Source organism: Camelus ferus, chromosome 7, assembly GCF_009834535.1.
Source record: "Camelus ferus isolate YT-003-E chromosome 7, BCGSAC_Cfer_1.0, whole genome shotgun sequence".
Taxonomy (NCBI): domain Eukaryota; kingdom Metazoa; phylum Chordata; class Mammalia; order Artiodactyla; family Camelidae; genus Camelus; species Camelus ferus.
The window spans coordinates 14,155,236-14,169,546 of NC_045702.1; the positions used below are offsets into that span (position 1 = coordinate 14,155,236).

The following is a 14,311-nucleotide window of genomic DNA, read 5'->3' on the forward strand; positions in this document are numbered from 1 at the left end:
CTCTGACACCCTCCATTCTCTAAGGTGTATCTTGTGATTTAATGGGAAATCGTTTCGTTAGTGACTTCTTCTAAATGCAATCTTTGGCATCCTACTATTTGCATTCCTAACATAGCAGGACCCTAAAAACTGTTCCTGGCAACCCTACCTCAACATCCCAGTGATGCACTCCTTATTTACTTCAAATACCATAAAATCGAGACTAACACTTTACAACTGTTGGTGAAAAATAAATGGTATACATAGCCTCCCTTATCCCTTCTAACCCCTATAAGGTGAAGGACACTGCCTTGCTTGTTGTATAGATATCATTTTCCTTACAGAGGGACCATTGCCCAATTAGTCCTTGTTCTAGCAGCAAGATTATAAACCACAGGGTATAGAATGTTATTGATTCAAGCCAATCACATTAATCAAATTTTTATTGGCGAGTAATTTGTCTAGGGGAAGGCATGTGGTTAATTCTCTCTAAGGACAAAAGGAAATCTTGGGTCTTTCAGGGATAATTTTCCCATCCCAAAGAGGGGAGGAAAATAGCTCTTCTCTCTCCATCCCCATTATTTCTTCTTGGATACAGTTCTATGAAGGTATATTACTTGGAATCACTGCAGCCATCTTTGACCATGAGGGAAAGGAAAGGCAATGTGACAGATGCTCACTCAAAGCCCTGACGTTCCTGAGCCACCCAATCATCTCTGGAATTGCCTAACTTTGGATTTTTATTTGAGAAAATACCTTTTACTGAAGTTATCCTTTTAAAAAAATAACTAAATTTGAATCAATTGTGATGGAAAGTATATTAGGTCTTTGTTAAATAGCAAAAGCCCTGGACACTTATTTCCTAGGTCTGTTTTGAAAGGTGGCCTCTGCTTCTCCAGAGGAGTAAAACTTGGCCTCCTGCTTTGATAGGGAAGCAGATGCATAACGCTCGGTCTGAACTCACAAAGGACAGTGAGAACAGTCTGGCTTCCTTCAGCCCTAATTAGTCTCACCTGGCTCACAGCCTCCAACAAAGTTGCCTAATTGATTTTTTTTTCTAATCACCAAGTGCTGTGGCAATTGCCATAATATTATGACAGTGCTGATACAATTGAGCTTAGCTGAAATACAAAGCATTTTCTAGAGAGAAAAGTATAGAGGGTTTTGTTTGAACTGGTTCCTAACTTTCTGTCCTCCCTAACATAAGTGGGGGTGGGAATGAAGAGGTCAAAGGGAGGCTCGGTATGTTATTCTGTTCCAAATCATCAGTCTGTAGCTACAGTGCTCAGATACCTATTAGCTCTGGAGATATTAACAGATCCTATCAAACTGCCAAGGACTCCGTGACTCAGTGTCTTGGCCCACTTAACTGAGTGAAGGGTGAACATTCTCTAGCCAAGGACCATTCCCCCAGACAGATGAAATGTTGGCTCTAACAAGGTCTTTCCATCCCCTTCTCCTTCTCCTTTGCTATGGAGCCTGGGAGTCTTCTCACTGGTCTTTTAGATTTAGAAGTTACGTGCAGAAGGTACTGTGTTGGGGGAATCAATTAGTCATCTTGTTAAACTACAGATATATGGGTTCCATCCTAGAGCTACTAAATCAGAATATAGAATGCTTGGGAATTACTGTTCTTGAGGAATAATTTTTAGAATTTAACTTCCTTTTTCTGCGATTCTAAAGTCTAGATGAATCCGAGGGAATGCATTGTCTAATGTGACCCCTTTTTATGGGACTCTCAGTGTGGATGATGATGGGGCAGCTCTAGAATATTATCCCCCAATTTCGTGCTTATACTTCCTTTTGCTCAGAAGGCCCTTCAGAGTCAGAGGGAGGTACAATGGGCAAAGTTAGAATGTGGGAAGGAAAGGCACCTTTATGGAAAGGTGAATGGGTAACTGAGGTCAGTTTACATAAAGTCAGGGTGATCAGGTGGGAAATATACCAGGGTGTTGGCTGTAGATACTGTCAAGGCAAGGCTGAGGTTTTAGCAGCAGGAAGTAGAGTGTTGGTAGAGGTCTGAGTACTATTCAGGAATTTAGTATTCACTACATCATTTCTTCAAACGGACATTGGTTGGTGAGGGAAGCCAGTGCAGTTTGTTATGGTAGTCCAGGCCAGTTGGATTAGGTCAGCAACTGTGATGGTTGAAAGCAGGGAGCACATGGAAGAGTGCTAATTGAGACAGTGACTGTAGGAAGCAAGGGAGAGAGGCATCAAAAAATGACAAAATTGCTAAATCTTGTGCTTTAGGGGCAATAGATGACTATTAAGTGAATTGGAAAAGATGATTGATTGGGAGGGAGAAAAGTTTGGTTTTGAACATTATTAAAAAGATCCTAGCAATACCCAAGTGAACAAATCATATGCCTGGCTGATGCTGCATGGAAAGAGGTTATCCATGGAGAGCAAGTTTCGTTCTATGTTCCCCGGGGCCAACCATGTTGCCAGCACACAACAAATTACTATTTTTGAATGACTAGTAGTCCTGGGAAAGAAAAGGCAAGTGCTTTTAATGAGTTTATTTAATGGGTTGAACTTTAGTATAAAAGAAAATGGTTTTATTTTGGTTTCATTTTTTCCAATCACTATATTTAAACATTCTCTGAATCTCTTTTCCATGTCCCTTGATGACATATTATTATGTCATCAAGGTTTGTTTTTTTTTATGGTTTCCTAATCATTGTAGTTATTAGAACAGTCTCATTTTAGTCATTAAAACTCTGTTAGGTACAAAAATCCAATCCTATATGACTGAAAAGTGGAATCTCATACTCAGATCACACTATATTATATACTTCTCACTTCTGACTCTCAGCGATGCATGAGAAAGGGGTATAATCTGTTCTGTTACATTTTTGAATCTTTCACTCTTCCTCTCATTGCTTGGCCCCCAAGTGTGAAATGATCAGTGTTGGGGTAGGAGGACAGATGGATAATAGACAAAGGAGCTAATGCTTTGCGTAACAGTTCTCTGCATAGCAGGCACTTGAAGTGTGGCTGTCTTCTGAGTACACTTTGAGAGGCTCTGTGGCTAGCTCTTTTCAAAGATCTCGCCTCTCAACAGTTTTATGACATGGAAAATACACTCTCTGATTGACTGTAGTGTCTACCCTACTCAGACCTGCCCAAGCAAAGCAAAGCTGGACCAAAAGCAAGGGGAATTCCAGCCTATGTCCCTTTATTGCTCGTCACTGCCAACAGGAATCTCCACAAGGTGAGTTTAAAAATGCCTGAGCCTGACCTCATGTATTGTACTGTTCCAAGTAGCAGAAATACACATCAAGTGCCCTCTCTTCTTGCCTTGCCAGAAGGCTGCTCCAGAGACCCCTTCCTCTCAGAATAACTCCAGACCAGAAATAGACATCGGTCTCTGATATCCTTTGTCTTCAAGTTTTAGTAACAATGACTTTCCATTGAATATTTAGTCTTTCTATATAGGCTGAAGGTAGTAGGGGGATGAGGTTAATCCTCACCCTTGCATTATAATAAATCCTGGAAAGATGAGCCTACTAATTTTTTTCTGTAGAATGTGGGCATATCAATTGTCTGTTGTCCAAAGCTTTAGCTGAAAATATGACATAACAGGAACACTCTCTTCAACATCCTAGGGTAGATTTATTCTACAAACATTTACTTATTCTGCTAAGTACGAGATACTGTTTCAGGTACTGAGGATCCCAGGCAAGGTCTTTGCTTTCTTTGAGCCTACATCTTTCTTAGAGGGTGGGGGGGAACTAGAGGAAAAGATGATAAACAAATAGGAAAATTACAAATTCATATCCACATTAACTATGCATAATTAAAACGGGTTCTATCAGGTGACTGGATGATTAATCTGGAGGGGATGGGACAGGTTACCAAAGAGAGGGCAAAGCTTTATTTTTTATTGAAGTATAGTTGACTTACAATATTGTGTTAGTTTCATGCATGCAGCGTAGTGATTCAGTATTTTTGTAGACTATATTCCATTACTCATTATTATAAGATAATGGGTATAATTTCCTGTGCTATACAGTGTGTCTTTATTGCTTATCTATTTTATTACATAGTAGTTTGTATCTATTTGACCCATACCCCTAATTTGTCCCTTCCTCTTTCTCTCTCCCCTTTGGTAGCCACAAGTTTGTTTTCTATATCTGTGAGTCTGTTTCTGTTTCTATTTTTATTGAGTTATAGTCATTTTACAATGTTGTGTCAAATTCCAGTGTAGAGCACAGTTTTTCAGTTATACATGAACATACATACAATCATTGTCACATTCTCTTTCACTGTGAGCCACCACAAGATCCTGTATATATTTCCCTGTGCTACACAGTACAATCTTGTTTATCTGTTCTACATTTTAAAATCCCACTCCCTTCCCACTCCCCGTCCCCCTGGCAACCACAAGTTTGTATTCTATGTCTATGAGTTTGTTTCTGTTTTGTATTTTTTTTTGTTTTTTGTTTTTTAGATTCTGCATATGAGCGATCTCATATGGTATTTTTCTTTCACTTTCTGGCTTACTTCACTTAGAATGACATTCTCCAGGAACATCCATGTTGCTGCAAATGGCATTGTGTTGTCGGTTTTTATGGCTGTATAGTATTCCATTGTATAAATATACCACCTCTTCTTTATCCAGTCATCTGTTGATGGAAATTTAGGCTGTTTCCATGTCTTGGCTATTGTAAATAGTGCTGCTGTGAACATTGGGGTGCAGGTGTCATTTTGAAGTAGGATCCCTTCTGGGTATATGCCCAGGAGTGGGATTCCTGGGTCCCATGGTAAGACTATTCCTAGTCTTTTGAGGAATCTCCACACTGTTTTCCACAGTGGCTGCACCAAATTGCATTCCCACCAACAGTGTGGGAGGGTCCCTCTTTTCTCCACAGCCTCTCCAGCATTTGTCATTTGTGGATTTCTGAATGATGGCCATTCTGACTGGTGTGAGGTGTTACCTCATTGTAGTTTTGATTTGCATTTCTCTGATAATTAGTGATATTGAGCATTTTTTCATGTGCCTATTGATCATTTGTATTTCTTCCTTGGAGAACTGCTTGTTTAGTCTTCTGCCCATTTTTGGATTGGGTTGTTTGTTTTTTTCTTATTACATCATTTGAGCTGCTTATATATTCTGGAGATCAAGCCTTTGTCGGTTTCATTTGCAAAAATTTTCTCCCATTCCGTAGGTTGTTGTTTTGTTTTCCTTATGGTTTCCTTTGCTGTGCAGAAGCTTGTAATTTTCATTAGGTCCCATTTGTTTATTCTTGCTTTTATTTCTATTGCTTGGGTAGACTGTTCTAGGAGAACATTGTTGAGATGTATGTCAGATAATATTTTGCCTATATTTTTTTCTAGGAGGTTTATTGTATCTTGTCTTATGTTTAAGTCTTTGATCCATTTTGAGTTTATTTTTGTGTATGGTGTAAGGGAATGTTCTAGCTTCATAGTTTTACATGCTGCTGTCCAGTTTTCCCAACACCGTTTGCTGAAGAGACTGTCTTTATTTCATTGTATATTCTTGCCTCCTTTGTCGAAGATTAGTTGACCAAAAGTTTGTGGGTTCATTTCTGGGCTCTCTGTTCTGTTCCATTGGTCCGTATGTCTGTTTTTATACCAATACCATGCTGTCTTGATTACTGTAGCTCTGTAGTATTGTCTGAAGTCTGGGAGAGTTATTCCTCCAGCCTCTTTCTTTTTCTTCAGTAATGCTTTCACAATTCTAGGTCTTTTGTGGTTCCATATAAATTTTATTATGATTTGTTCTAGTTCTGTGAAATATGTCCTGGGTAATTTGATAGGGATTGCATTAAATCTGTAGATTGACTTGGGCTTTATGACCATTTTAACAATATTGATTCTTCCAATCCAGGAGCATGGGATATCTTTCCATTTTTTAAAATCTTCTTTAATTTCCTTAATCAGTGTTTTATAGTTTTCCATGTATAAGTCTTTCACCTCCTTGGTTAGATTTACTCCTAGGTATTTTATTACTTTGGGTGCTGTTTTAAAGGGGATCGTTTCTTTACTTTCTTTTTCTGTTGATTCATCATTAGTGTAAAGAAATGCAACTGATTTTTGAACGTTAATCTTGTAACCTGCTACCTTGCTGAATTCTTTGATTATTTCTAGTAGTTTTTGTGTGGACCTTTTAGGGTTCTCTCTATATAGTATGTCATCTGCATATAGTGACACTTTTACTTCTTCTTTTCCAATTTGGATCCCTTTTATTTCTCTCTCTTGCCTGATTGCTGTGGCTAGGACTTCCAAGACTATGTTGAATAGGAGTGGTGATAGTGGGCACCCTTGTCTTGTCCCAGATTTTAGTGGGAAGCTTTTGAGTTTTTCATCGTTGTAAAAAAAGTTTTCTGTTTTGTATATACATTCATTTATATTATTTTTTTAGATTTTGCATATAAGTGATATCATACAGTATTTGTCTTTCTCTGACTTATTTCATTAAGTATATTTTCTAAGTACACCCATGTTGCTGCAAATGGCAATATTTTATTCTTTTTAATGGCTGAGTAATATTTCATTGCACACATACAACACATCTTCTTAATTTAATCATCTGTTGATGGGCACTTGGGTTGCTATTAAATGTCAATAGTCACTTGATATGTGGGGGCCTTGGGGGTAGTTAGGCTTACATAATAGGACTGGGGTCAGCAAACTACAGTGAGCCACATTGAACTTGCCATTTGTTTGTATAAGTTTTATTGGGACACAGTCACACCTGGTTTTTTGTTTTCTCTCTTAATATATTATCTCTGGCTATTTTTACACAACACCTGCAGAGTTAAATGATGAGAACTTGGAGAGGCTGTATGGTCCACAAGCCTAAAATATTTATCCTCTGGCTCTTTACAAAAAAACTTTGCTAACTCCCTGCTATAAGAATAAAATGTGCTTTGTGATATGAGAATACACTAAGCATCTGAATAGCCTACCAAGATGAAAGTTATTTTTGTTCTTCAATGAATTAGAGTCTTTTTTTTTCCTGCTATACAATCAGTACATCACAGAATCATTGAATTCCTATGTGCAGTTGCTTCTTACTAATTAGATTTACTTTTGAAATCTGTTAATTGAATAAATATCAGCAACCATGGGGATTTACTTGTCTGACTATTGGATATAGTTTGCTTCTCATTAAGGTTGAGTATTTATTGGTGTAGTTGACCAGAACCTATCATAAATATTAGGGCACTTTCACAGCAAAGTTTAGGTGCTCACTTATGGAGTATGAGTATGTCAGCATTTGTGCCAAGGAATGCCTTCAGAGACACTTAAGACCATTTCCTTGCATATTCTTGTTGTTTCTCTGACTCCTATGAAATATTTTTAAATGTTTTGGCTTCTACTTTTGTGTCCTTTACAAAGTGTTTGTCAAATATTGATTCCCTTCCACAATGGGGCTTGAATGCAGCTGACGGTTGTTTTGTTTCACAACTTTGATTCATGCAGCTCTTGCTGCTGCCAAAGTCCTTCTTTGTGTACCAGCTTCATCCACTGACCTCGGCTCTGTGCTGGGAACAGGGTTTGTTTAATGGTTGCAGCTTGGGGATCGCATATCCTCTTCCTGATTTTATAAGTTATGCTGCTATAGAGCTTTTCATCTATGGTCTTAATGCCTATTCCCAGTGTTCTAACTGAGGTAACACAACAGCTCTACTGTAGAAGGTATAATTATGCTCATCCTTTTGTGCAGAAGCAAACAAGGTAAAAGAATTTGTCCAAGTTCATGGAGGGAGTTCTCAGTTATCCCCAAACCAAAGCATATGGTGCTATTTTTTTCCTGTCAAGAGCAAATGTGTCAGCACTTTATTGTGATCATAATTGTCTCTCTTACCACTCATTCCCACCATTCTACCTCTCGTTAATGGCTTTCCTGTTTGTATTTACCAATTCTTTCTGCAGCTTTCTGGATCTTTTCTCCTGATGTGACCCTAAACTTGATTGTTTATATCAATCCTTGTGCTTTCCACAGGGAGTCCTAAGTGCATTCAAATAGGCATAGGTGCCCATTTTCCATCACACTACAAATCAGAGCCCTTAGGACCCTCCCTTTGCTGCTGGTCTTCAGCCTGACCAGACTCTCCCGATGCTGCATTCTAGTCTTACTTTCTCTCTGTCATTGTTCTTTTTTTGTCTTGTTCTTTGCTCTTCTTAGTCGTCATTTGTGTTCTCTGAAAGCACTTGTGTTTCATGAGTTTTATGTTTTTCCCCCTCTTTTTCATCTTGCTTCTGATTGGATTCCACAGTTACCCCTTTCAGGACCTACATTCCTTCAAATAGTCCTGAACATTCCCTGTCTCCAAGACTTCTCTACATTGGATATTCTATCTCAACCACACAGAGTAAAAGAGAAAGTCCGCCTGGACTTCCAAATCATCTTCACTGCTAGAGACTTATTCTACTTTTCTATTTGTTGTAGTCATTCCTGGGTTTTAAAGAAACAAAAGAATAGGAGATTGTTTCTCAATGAGTTTTGTTAATGTTGCAATACACTTTGGAAATTCATACTTAAAGAAAATCAGTACCAGCATAGAATGATGATATCAGTCAGATATATCCCAGAAGTTGGACAAAATACAAGAAAATGTTTATTATATATTTTCTAATTAATACCTTTCAGTTTAGAAATAAATACCATGAGAAGAGTATTAAATTGAGCCTCAAGTTTATTTTTTAATATTTTACTTTTTTCTTGTTTGTTTTTTCCTTATTTCTTTCCCCAACCCCCCAAATACTCTTTCTCCATTGCTTGATACAGTAATCTTTGTAAAATCTGAATCTGTCACTGCCTTGAAATAGTTATTCCCTGGCTCATTGCCTAAATGTTGAGATGCACACTCTGTAGTGATGGACACAATTTCTTCATAGTCTATTATTATTTTATCTTTCTCTGTTTGGAATGTCCTCTCCAGCTGTCCCTTGCTCCTCCTCCCTAGTTTCTAACTTAGGAAGGACCACTCACCCATCTGCCAGAATTCAGTGTAAGCATCACATCCTCTATTTCTACTTTATGACCCTCTTCCTTCTTTTCAGAAGAATTGACCTTTTTTTTTCCTTTCTGTGAAAGCAATGCAAATGTAACATATGATCAGCCTCTTCACTCATCTGTAGTGAATTGTGTGCTATTTAATTGCAAATTTGGAGCAAGATCCTGGACCTCAGATATGGGCATAGGAAGTCTTCAGATTCCAAATAAGTAGTTGAAGTAAATGAAACCATGCTTAGCCAACCCCCCAAGATGAACTTCAGTGGTGTGTGGCATATAGACAATATGTTACAAGGCAAACCTGTTGGTTTATTGTTCTTAATCTAGCAAAATGTCTTGAACTAAAACTTGAGTGTTTTATGCTTAAACTACAGCACAAAATATTGTGATACCTAAATTATATATCTGCTTCATTCAAGGAGTTCTGATTCTTACCTTTTATGCATAACTCTTCCAGTGGCACTACTGATATTGTTGACCCTATTCAACTGGTCCTACTTTGTGGCAGTGTTCCATTTGGAACCTTATCTTAAATAAGGAACATGTATGAAGCAAATCTTACTCTCTGTGTTGACAATCTTTGATGTCTCATGCCCTTAGACAAAGTAGTGGCCTGAGATAAATTTTGCTTTTAAATGCTGATAAAGTGTCGAACCCAGGACCTTGTGTATGCTAGGCATGCACTCTAGCACTAAGCTATATCCTCCTCCTTCTATGAATTTTTTAAAAAATAAGATATACATATATTTTAGCTCTAATTTCTCAATTCAGATTCAAAGACTATTGAAACTGGAAGGAACCAATAAGATGATCTCATTCCTAAGTCTCATTTCACTAATAGAGAAACTAAGACTTTACAAATATCACATACCTATAAAGCATAGAGCCAGAGATGGGATTCTGATGTCTGTATATAAAACTAAATGTTGCTTTGAAATTGAAACACATTTATAAAACCCAATCATTGTGGTATTCATTTCTGGTTATTTTAGCTTTAGTGGTGGCATGACATGATTAAAGAAATAACCTTAGACTGGCATACATAAATAGAAGTCTAATATTTTGTCTTCAGTTTACATTAGATTTATTAGGCTTTTTTAGATGTAGTCATGTCATGCATTTATAAAATCTGGCCAAATACCTAGGGTACTATAAAAGCAGAATGTATTCTGCTTGGGAAGAAAGTTCTCTATATTTATCATTTCAACAAATTGTTCAAATTAGCATATTGAGGGAAAAAAGGAAAATAATACTCAATTGTGATGCTACATATTTCAAAACAAAATTCAAAGGACTCTCTAAGGCAGGAAAATCAATCATCTCAGAATAATGTCAATATTAGTCAATATTATTCATTGTATTTCTATTAGAGTGCTGACAATGGTCCCACTGTCTTTACACCAAGAAGTGAGAAGGGAATAATGGAACAGATATAGATTAAGTATACCCACTGGCTCAAAGTTCTTGATGTTCTTCTGTAAACAGGAAACCTTAATGTACAGGGCAGAGTTTCCACTTATAACATACTGCAATCTAAGCCTTTTATTTCCACTCAAAAACTTTAAAAGTAATGGCTACAATTTACTTGCCATGTTCTTTATCTTGATTCTTCCCTTCCCCATCATTTATGCTTAGGTGTGTATATATATAGAAGCTTTTTCCTTTCTTGTCACCCATCTGCTTCTTACTGAGCTCAAAGTGGGTAACAACCGCCTATCTGTGATCAAATGCTGTACTCCAAGCCACATATCATGACAACAGGGAACACGTCAGGCAGGAGGAGGGAAAGGTGGCTAATTTTAAAGAATGGAAGCTGTGATTTGGACACAAATAGGTTGATAATAACCCCTGAAAGTACCTGTCATTTAGAACAAGAGGGAAAAAAGCCAAACAAGCATAGTGGTTATGATAAAGTGTAGTTCTGATTTCAGACTCTCAGGGTTATAAGGAACTGAAAATCATTCCTTTTATGACATAACACAGGAAAGTTATCCATTGTGTATGTGCACACCTTCAGGGAAGGAAGACCTCTGATGTTTTTGACAAGAAAATCTGTAGTTGAAAGTTGGCTCTGTGCTGCCTGTAATCCTTTCCCATTGGGCCCAGTAGGGAGGGGCCACTTATTTTATATGGCAGCCCTTTCATTCCCTGCGTAGACCTGTCAAGCTCTCCACCCCACCCTAAGTCTTCTCTTCTCTAAGATAAGCATGTTTTTACTTCAGACTTTCCTGATGTGACAGGTCTTTGGGCTTTCTAACCATCTAATTAATCCTAGAACCTTTCCAACCTGGTAAGCTACCTTTAATGGGGATGATGTTGTGGGTGTGTTCTGACTGAGAGCAGATCACTACCTTGTCCTGGTAAATGGTTTATGAGTTCACTGAGATATTCACTCTCTTTTTGGAAGCCACACTGTGTGGTTGACTTCCACTGAGCTTATTGTCTACTAAACTATTTCATATGATGTGTTGTTTCCAAAATCCATTACTTTGACTTATAATTGTACAGAATTAAATTATCTTACATAGATTTATATTAATTTTCATTTTGATGGACTTTATCAATTATTCTATATTATTAAAGATATCTTTGGATCAAAAAGTGAGCATTGAATGTTCCCAGATGACAGGAGGGGCTACTCAGCAGTAAACATCTAAACTGTTTGGTTTCTTGTGGCCATTTGGGGAAAGGATGTTGATTTTTTCCTGGTTTTAATCAATGTGCCAAAAATAAGATATTTAACTGAGAACCATGAGCTATGAGGCTCTTAGGATCCTCAAGTCTATTTTTCACACATTTGACTGTAGAGTTGTACCAGGAGATTTTTTTTAAAGCATGTTTTATTGTGGACATTTTAAAATGTATACAAAAGCAAAGAGAACAGTACAATAAATTCAATATGCCTCTCTTTTTCAATTCATTTCAATTCAACCATTTTCAATGCCTGGCCAGTCTTATTTTATCTATACCCTTACTCACTCTGCCCGAATTATTTTTGAGGCAAACTCAGAAATCATATTTTATCTTCAAATATTTTGTTATATATATGTATGTATATATATATATATAAAAGATATATGTATGTTTTATATATATACATATAAAACATAATGCCTCTGTTCCAAAAAAACCAACAATATTATTATTTCAACCAAAAAGCATTATAAATATAAGCATTATCCTTAGAATCTTCAGATATTCAGGTAGTGTTCACATTTCCAAAATTGTACTTTATATTTATTTCTTTGCTTCACTTTACCTTTTCTTCCTTCTTTCTTTTTATTTTTTCATTTTGTTTGTTTCAATCAGTATATATAGTAACTGTTTTGCATGTCTCTTATCTCTTAAGGCTCTTTTCATCTCTCTAATTTTGTGAATTTTTATATTGTTTTTGAAGAATATACCTACACATGCATGTGCACGCACACACACACATATATAAAATTTTTTGTCCCATAGAGCTTCTCACATTATGGATTTTCTGACTGCATCCATATAGTATTACATAATTTGTTTTGTATGTTTCTTTGTCCTTTGAATTACTTAAAATGTATTATTAGATCTAAACTTGATCAGATTGAAGTTCCTAATTATTCATTTACTTTTGCAGTACTATTTCATAGGTGGTACTGTGCTCTTCCATTAGGAGGTATGTGATGTTTGTTTGCCTCTTTCTATGACAGTAGGAGCCATTGATAATCATTGCATAGATTTATTCATCTACTGGATGATATGTGATGGTCATATCCTAATTCATTTATTTTTAGCTGGAATATTTATATCAAAAGAAACATCCCTTTTCACTATTATGTTACCATAATGTGCAGATTGTGTAAGAAAAGCAGGGTAAACATTCACTCCCTTTTATGTATCAGTTTAAGTATAAATATCAGTTAAAATATATATATTTAATCAGTTTAAAAATAATGAGCCAATTATCTTGCATTTCTTAAAAGTGACCAGTGGTTTGTATGCTGTATTTAGTATCATTATGACCTCCTGGACTTAAATGTATTGAATATATTTACTCTGCTGCATTTATGATCTTTATTGGTGCTTTAAATTATCCCTTCTTTGGCCAGTAGCCATTTAGTTTGGATTCCCACTCCTTCTGAGAGGACTCTACTAGTCTTTGGTATCTTCATAGCTTTCTGATATCCTAAGGGTTATCTTTACATCAGGAGTGTTGAAGTTGTAAACATAGGGACCAATAGATCAAATAGGCCAAACATTTAGAGTATCTTTCCTAAGGGAATGAGAGGAGACACTATAGCCAAATGAATTTTAGATTTTGCTCTCTAAAACAGAGTTTAATAAAAGCCAAGACAAAGAGTTACAGTTTAATACTTGGTTGCATATTTAAAGATAAAGCATGGAGTTTTCCTGATGGACTTTTCTTAGATGATAGGATGGGTTGTACCACTAAGAAATAATAATAGCATAGAATCCCCGTCAACGAAAACAATGCTTTTAGATTCAACAATTGTTTTAGTTTTCATTGACCTTATATTCAAAGTCCATAATAGTGCCAAAATCATGTAACCAGAGGACAAGTATACATGTAAATTATGATAAAAATACCATTTCACATGTGTATAACATTTTGAACTTCACACAGTACTTTCACATACATTATCTCCATTTGATTGCAATCTTTATGGCATGTTTAAGGGAAAGAATAAACTCAAAGGATTATGCTAGTAGACTGTTACTTTCTGGGGAAATCTCAGTGGATTTTGCTTCTCTATGGTTTAAAAATGAGGAAATATGTGAAATAGTAGACAGAGACCCGCTTCATGACAGTTTCATTCTGGGAGCCTGTGGTGTTGTAGTACTTAAAAAAACATAAAGTTAGTTGGGATTGTAAAATTTAAATTAAGTTAGTTAGGGTTATAAAAAATAGGAATAGCAACTTTTCCTCACAGTAGACAGATGTATAATATTTTTTATTTTTATAATTTTTTTATAATATTCATATTTACGAGCACAGTTGGACGCACCAAGGATTTTTGTGCTGTGATGGATGGTAGTGTGGTCACTTCACCAAATATATTGACCTATTGCTTTTTCAGGGTTCGATGTTTTCCCCTTTATATTTCATTTATCTCATTTTTAATTTTTTTCTTTTTTACTATTTTTTCAAATTCACTAAGTGAACTATTTTAGTGACATGTCTGGAAAATAAAGGAATATTTTTTCTGAAAGCTATCTGCAGGGAGCTATACTTTGGGGCTCAAAGAAACTCTAAAGAGTGATTTTTGGTTAGCGTCACCTTTACTGTAGCACTAATCACCACTTGATTTTCTATTATGGCTACTATATTTGCATTATTTATCTGTC

The 14,311-nt window shown here is 36.3% G+C and overlaps 1 long non-coding RNA gene across 1 annotated transcript; it reads right to left on the minus strand.

The window, feature by feature from the left end:
- Positions 1-3,566: 3,566 nt before the first annotated feature.
- On the minus strand, positions 3,567-8,575 carry LOC116665096. The gene is made up of 3 exons (XR_004321672.1): positions 8,564-8,575; positions 8,060-8,065; positions 3,567-3,856 (listed from the first exon to the last, which is right to left on the minus strand). It is a non-coding gene; the product is annotated as an uncharacterized LOC116665096 (long non-coding RNA).
- Between the last annotated feature and the right edge of the window lie 5,736 nt (positions 8,576-14,311).